This window comes from Danio rerio, chromosome 2 (genome assembly GCF_052040795.2).
Source record: "Danio rerio strain M-AB ecotype USA chromosome 2, GRCz13ab, whole genome shotgun sequence".
Lineage (NCBI taxonomy): Eukaryota > Metazoa > Chordata > Actinopteri > Cypriniformes > Danionidae > Danio > Danio rerio.
In genome coordinates this window covers 20,003,656-20,010,000 of record NC_141022.1, presented here as the reverse complement: position 1 = coordinate 20,010,000, position 6,345 = coordinate 20,003,656, and the positions used below count along the sequence as shown (strand labels likewise).

Genomic DNA, 6,345 nt, shown 5'->3' with positions numbered 1-6,345 from the left:
CACATTTTTTTTCTATTGATGGCTTTTCAGATTATTTATATATATATATATATATATATATATATATATATATATATATATATATATATATAGAGAGAGAGAGAGAGAGAGAGAGAGAGAGATACAAACATTTATATATATATATATATATATATATATATATATATACACACACACACACACACACAAACACACACAGCCGTTTTGTCTGGTTCTTAAGGGGAAAGACCTCTTCACCTTTGTGTATTACTCCGCCCACATACAAACAGAGGACACTCCACAGTTTGGCAAATATTCCTGCTGTTGGGCAACATAATTTACTTTTAGGGCTTTTTTGGTCAAGAATGTAGTTGTTTAGATTGCAACTATGCAGTTTATTTATAAGGAAAGCGCTTATTTAAAAATATTCATAATTTCTGAGAGACAGCACGTCGATGTTTATTAGTCGAAAACACTTGACATTGTCTATCCACAAGATGGCGCAAGGATTGAATAATAAGAAGATAAGATAAGATAAGAGGATTAAAACGGCGTGTTTTCTAACTAAAGCAGATCAAATCATTATTCAACTGGTGAGTGATATTTTAAGTCGATCTTTCTCTTTTGTATAGATTGCAACTATGCAATTTATTTACGAGAACAGTGCCTAATTTAATACAGTTACTTTCCTATCCCGGTTCTCAACAGTGTTATTCATAGACCTCACACCGGAACACCCCCTCCTCATTGCAAACACAACAGCAGTCTGGGAGTGATTTCACTGCTTTTTTCGGGGTAAATAATTGTGATATCTTGATTGCAACAGAGAAACATCGTAGACTGTAATATGCTGTAATACTGTAAGGAGATATCTCTGTAGACGGAGGGCATTTTTATGTCAAGTTCAGCCTTAAGCTCCAACACACCGGGGCGCTTTTCGTTTGCGTTTATCATCAGTGTTTTACGAGACGTTGTTCCACATTCAAACCCAATTGCTTTTTACTGGAGTCAAGCTGAAGCATATGCAAAATCACTCTTTGACGTTAGATAGTGCTACACAACTTTAAACTTCTGATACCCGCTTATAACACAGAAGAAGAGGAGGAAAGGAAGTTGTTGTTAAAGTTACTGGTGACTCGAACAAGCATAGATGGTTCAAGCAGCAGCTCCAGCTCTAGCGATGGAGAAATGATTAGTGTTCACAAGAGCAATAAGCAGCTCCACGTTCATATCGCCTCTGGGCATCTTCTTCAGTGTGCTCTCGCATTGACAGTTTTGCGCTTGAGCGCCTCCAATTGCGGTTTACTGTAACTTCAGCAGCTCCATGCACGTGAACAAAAGTGCCGATCTGATTGGAAAAGGTTTTGACGTGGCATGAGGCGTTTTTTTAATGACGCTTTTGCGGTTGGCGTTTTGCACGTTGGTGTGCACGATCACTTTCACGCCCTTTATTTAGTTAAGAGGCGTTAAACGTTGATTGACAACGTGAGCAAAAAACTTCTCTGTGTGCACGGGCCTTTAGTCATAATGTTACAGTGTGAGCAAAATCACCTGTTTTGTAATCACTTTAAACATTAAGTTTGAATCATTTAAACGTTAGCACTAAGTGACGTTGGTGAATTAGTAACAGCTTCTGCTGTTCTGACCTCAGCTGCAGATGTGAATGAATGGCGTAAGAAAGCAGTCTGTAATACAAAGGGTTTTTGGTCTCTCCATCTTTGATTTTCTTTTTTTATATACACGATTGTGTCGTTGAACCTTTAAACGCAATATCACACTAGGTTTTTATTTATATAAACCTTGCTTGTAATCTTTTTTTTTTACGAACATGATAAAACCCATGCATACACAAGTCCATTGTTAAAAAAAAAATAAATAAAAAATTGGGGTCAGTAGGACATTACTCTTTTTTTTTTTTTTTTTTTTTTTTTTTTTGCGTTAAGCCCTGTTCCTTAGTGATTTATAAAATGCACGTTAATGGTTACAGCACTTTGCGAGTAAAAATTAATCATAATAATAATAACAAATAGTGGGTAGGCTATGGAAGCAGCTAAACCTGATTTTTTAAGTTCAAGCGCTGTAACCTTTAATAAAACAAGTTGTCCTTAGCATTCATGATGATGAAGAACTTGTGATATACTGTGGTATAATAATGTTTGTGTGTGAACTGATGCTGTTTTGCTGCAAGTATTGTGTTGTTCATCAACGGTATGAAAATACTCATAATTTTTACCACCATTTATGACTGAAATAAACTTGATGGCATTGAAGATTCTAATTGAGAAGCGTGGGAATAATAATTGAATGGAATCAAGGAATCTACTTCAGCCTGTATGGGAATATAAATAGCATTTTATTAATTCCCTCCCAAGAGAAAGCAGCATAAATGAAAAGTTTGATCACATACGAACCCATACACACACACATAAAAAAAGAACTCAAGTGTCTGCAGTAGTGTGTGAAAGCGAAACACTGTTTTGTGTGTGTACGTGGCCAAATGCATTGCACAGTATGGCAGACATTTCTGCGATGTGAGGGTTTATTCCATTCAGCAGAGAACAAGAACTTCATTCTACTGAGCTTTGTGAACGTATCAAAGAGAACGAGACCTCTGGAAGAGACTTGCAGATAAGGCAACGGTTCCTTGAAACCAATTGGTTGTTAATGTAATCCACCATTGTCTGCTTTTCCCTCCATATAAAAAGATGATTACATCTTAGATTTCAGCACATTGTCAAATGTTCCAGCACTTGAGGGCGACGGGGCACATAAGGGTAGCTTCAATGTAACCTTTGTGTTTGGTTTGAGGGCTGCCGTGTCCACACACATGAAGACTTTCAAAAGAACGAGTCCCATGTTTACATTACACCTGGTATTTGTTTGCAGCACGGTTCGTGAGCCTAGCGTGACTTGCTTTTAACTTTTATTCATTTGGTTAGGTGATACGTGTGGTTTCTGAATAGAACTTGACAAAGGTCTCCGAGTCGCAGGCCAGACGGGCTTAAAAATAAAACGTCTTGTTTTCTGCTCTGCCAATTCTGATGTAAGCGATCCCTGCGGCCACCTACGACTTTGTGATTTCTGCTCTTGATTACGTGGTCCTCGGGTGGAAAACATTCAGTCAAGGCATTACAGATTGCTGTGCCGACCGTAGGGTAATCCCAACATCCTTTAGAGGAGGGAGAACCAAAATATCTCACAACAGAATAAACCATTAAGGCTGTTTTGACTGTAAGTTTGGCCTTTTAAGTGCTTTACAGTATTAAGTAGCCTCTTAAATGTCTCTAGTGACTCAGGATGAAGTGTCACTCTCAGCTTCTTTGCTAAAGTTTCTCTAATACTCACATGGTTTAAAAATTTCATGCTCATGTTTGATTGCTTTTTAAACAAAAAAGCCTCTTGACATGCCTAACATGAAAGAAATGCGACATTATGCGACTCTGAAGTCTTACTCCAGATGTTTTTTGTCATATTAGCTTCTTGCAGTATTTGCTTGGCACCTTTCTACTTTATTTTAGTGCTTGATTTTTTTTTCCCTTTGCCAAAACAGTGCATGTTAAAGAGGAGGGGCTCGTTTGTTTTAACTGCCAAGAGTGATACTTGGCTGAAATGTTTATGGCGTTTATCTTAAAACAATTGGAACCTAATGCTCGTCCATTTCTTTGCAGAACCCTCTTATATATATTTTTTCATTTCTTATTTCAGTGTGGTCTCGCTGCTGTTTATGCAGTTCGTGGTGATGCTTGATGTGAGCCGTCAGCGCTTTGTCCAAACAATGACGGCTACTCCCTGATGCTTTTTAATCATTAAGGTCGTCGTTTTAGGTCAACGGAGATTTCAAGCTCTTATGTTAGCTTTCACACTACAGACACTTTTCATTTGAAAACTTTTAAAAATATTTTAATATTAAGATTAGAAAAAGTAGTTTTACTTTGCATTATATTATCTTTGCATCACATTGTAAAAGTTAACAGTTATGCAAGTTGTTTCTAATGCAGCATTTACATTTAAAAAAATCACGTTTCTTTGTTCAAACTATTTATTTAAAACAATCTGAAACAACACTTAAAATTTGTGAGGTTTATTTGGGACAACCTAATTATTTTATGTTCAGTCCACTTAAATTTGTAAAAACTAGTTAGATAACTTAATTCCGTTATGTTGTCCTAACACAAATTGATTGTGGAACAAAACATTTTTTTATTTTTTTTAATGGAATGGGCAGGACAGTACATTTGACATTGTTCTCTCTTCTTAAAAATCTCACACAATTTTTCTCTTTTTTTCTAAAAGCCATGATAACACTTTTTTTTTCATTCGAGCAAATGAAAATGCTAATTTTTTTTATTTTTATTTGTGCTACTCTCCCATTCATTGCTCTCTTAGGGTGCTTTCACACTAACACTTTTGGTCCGCACTTGTTAGATTGATGTCAGAATACAGTACATTTAGCTAGTGTGAACGATGTCTTCTGAACTCGAGTGTGCACAAAGGAACCATACCAGAGTCTGCCTGAGAGTTGCAGTTCATGTGAACTCTGGTCCGGTTTACTTCTGATATGAATAAAATTGTATCAAATACCTGAAATGAACCACCAACTGTACAACTAACTTTAGTTTTCATAACGTTCATTTGTGTGTGGATGTGTATCACCTACCTTGATGACAAGCGGGGAATGACCCAGTGCAAACAGTGATCATACTTGCTTGTCATCACCAAAAATTACCTCTGCAAACATCGTGTGATGTTCTGAACGTTTTTCATATTTTTTGTGGCAGATATACGAAAGTGACTCTTTAGGAGTCGGTGTGAACACAAACCAGCCAAAAAGCATTGGACGCATGAAGGGACAAGCAAGCCAGTGCTCCTCAACCACCTGGCTGTGGACTTGTACTGTTTTTGTTGTATCTGAGTCTGAACGATCTTTTGTTTTGAAAAAAGACCATATTTTCTTGCTTCACATCTCGGTCATTTGTGCGCCCAAATTTAACCCACAAGCAGTAAATAGAGTAAGAAACAGCCGTTTTTGGAAAGTTTCTTTGCTAAGGGGAAAAGGCCCAGTGAAGGACCTACGAACTGCCACGGAATGGATCCGCAACCCATTTCTCAACAAATCAGGTGAATCTAGGGCGTCTGTGCAAGAAGATCAACAGCTGGAAATCGCATATTCTGGCGGGCTTTTAAGGGCCATTGACATGTCATGTCTTTTCTAGAGTTCACTCAAGTTTGTTATTTCCAATGGAGGTGCGCAGCTTGCACTCAAACGGTGTAACGCGCTCATGCCGTCCAGATGCAAGCAGTTAAATGAATACCGCGAGGAGCGTACCGCAAGTCATGTGGCAAGAACTGACCGTTCAGCTTGTATGGAATATACACATTTCGGTTGACTAATTATCTCAGATAATCACACAGCCAAACAATGCAGTGCTTTGTCATTTTTTTTTATAAATAAAGCTTGTCTCTGAGTGACAGCTTGTCATCCTCTGAGAAAATGATTGGTCGTCTAGCAAACTACAAACCTCTGACCACCTAACAACCCCGTGATAAAATTGCCAAGCATTGACTGGTCCGTGGTGGTAAAAAGGTTGTGGATCACTGCACCAGGCTATCCGAACCATGTCCAGGCACATTTGACCGCCATTTCCCGGTTCGTTTGACAAGTGTGAAAATCAGATTCAGACATGGTTCAGGTGAGGTTTGGTTGGGCTTTGGCGCAGTACACTTGTAGTGTGAGCAAACCTGAGCACGAAACTGAAGATTCAACATCATATTAAGAGTATGTTTCATATGAATTCATTAATAGTTCTTTCCAATGCACGCAAACTGTCATAAACTATTAAAGATGCAAACCCCTGGCTGCACGACAGCTGCACCTTCAGCAAACCTCCTAATTTGTGCACCTCAATGACTTACATAAACATTTATGAGCGTCAAAAGTAGTGGATCTGTTCAGCAAAAGATTTGACTGTATGTCATTGTATCCCAAACGACTTAAAATAATACAAAGCAATATAACAAGCAATCTCTATTGTATGGAGAGAGAGCACATTTTTTATGTAAACGGAACAGTCGCATTATTGTACGCTTGAGCACAGATTTCATTGAAATCTTTTTTGCTCAAGACTTTGTCTCACTCACTTCCAATCAGTTAAAATATATTCTTATTACGTTTTTATGTATTTTTATGTATAATCATAAACACACTTGTTTGTAGAGCAAGTAGATTGAGCGTTTTCTGTCGTTTATTATTCCTAGTCATTTCTTCCATTGGAAACTCTATCGGAAGTTCTAAAACAATCCCAAAAACCGTGAGCAGAAAGTGAATGGCTATATAGAAGGTCCTCGTATTGTAACCTCAACCATTTC

General features: G+C 37.7%; 1 protein-coding gene across 21 annotated transcripts in view; it reads left to right on the top strand.

Annotated features, from left to right (window-relative positions):
* Positions 1-6,345, top strand: part of st3gal3b (ST3 beta-galactoside alpha-2,3-sialyltransferase 3b) — a 165,918-nt gene that overhangs the window by 105,489 nt on the left and 54,084 nt on the right. The gene's annotated exons all lie outside the window — the stretch shown is intronic.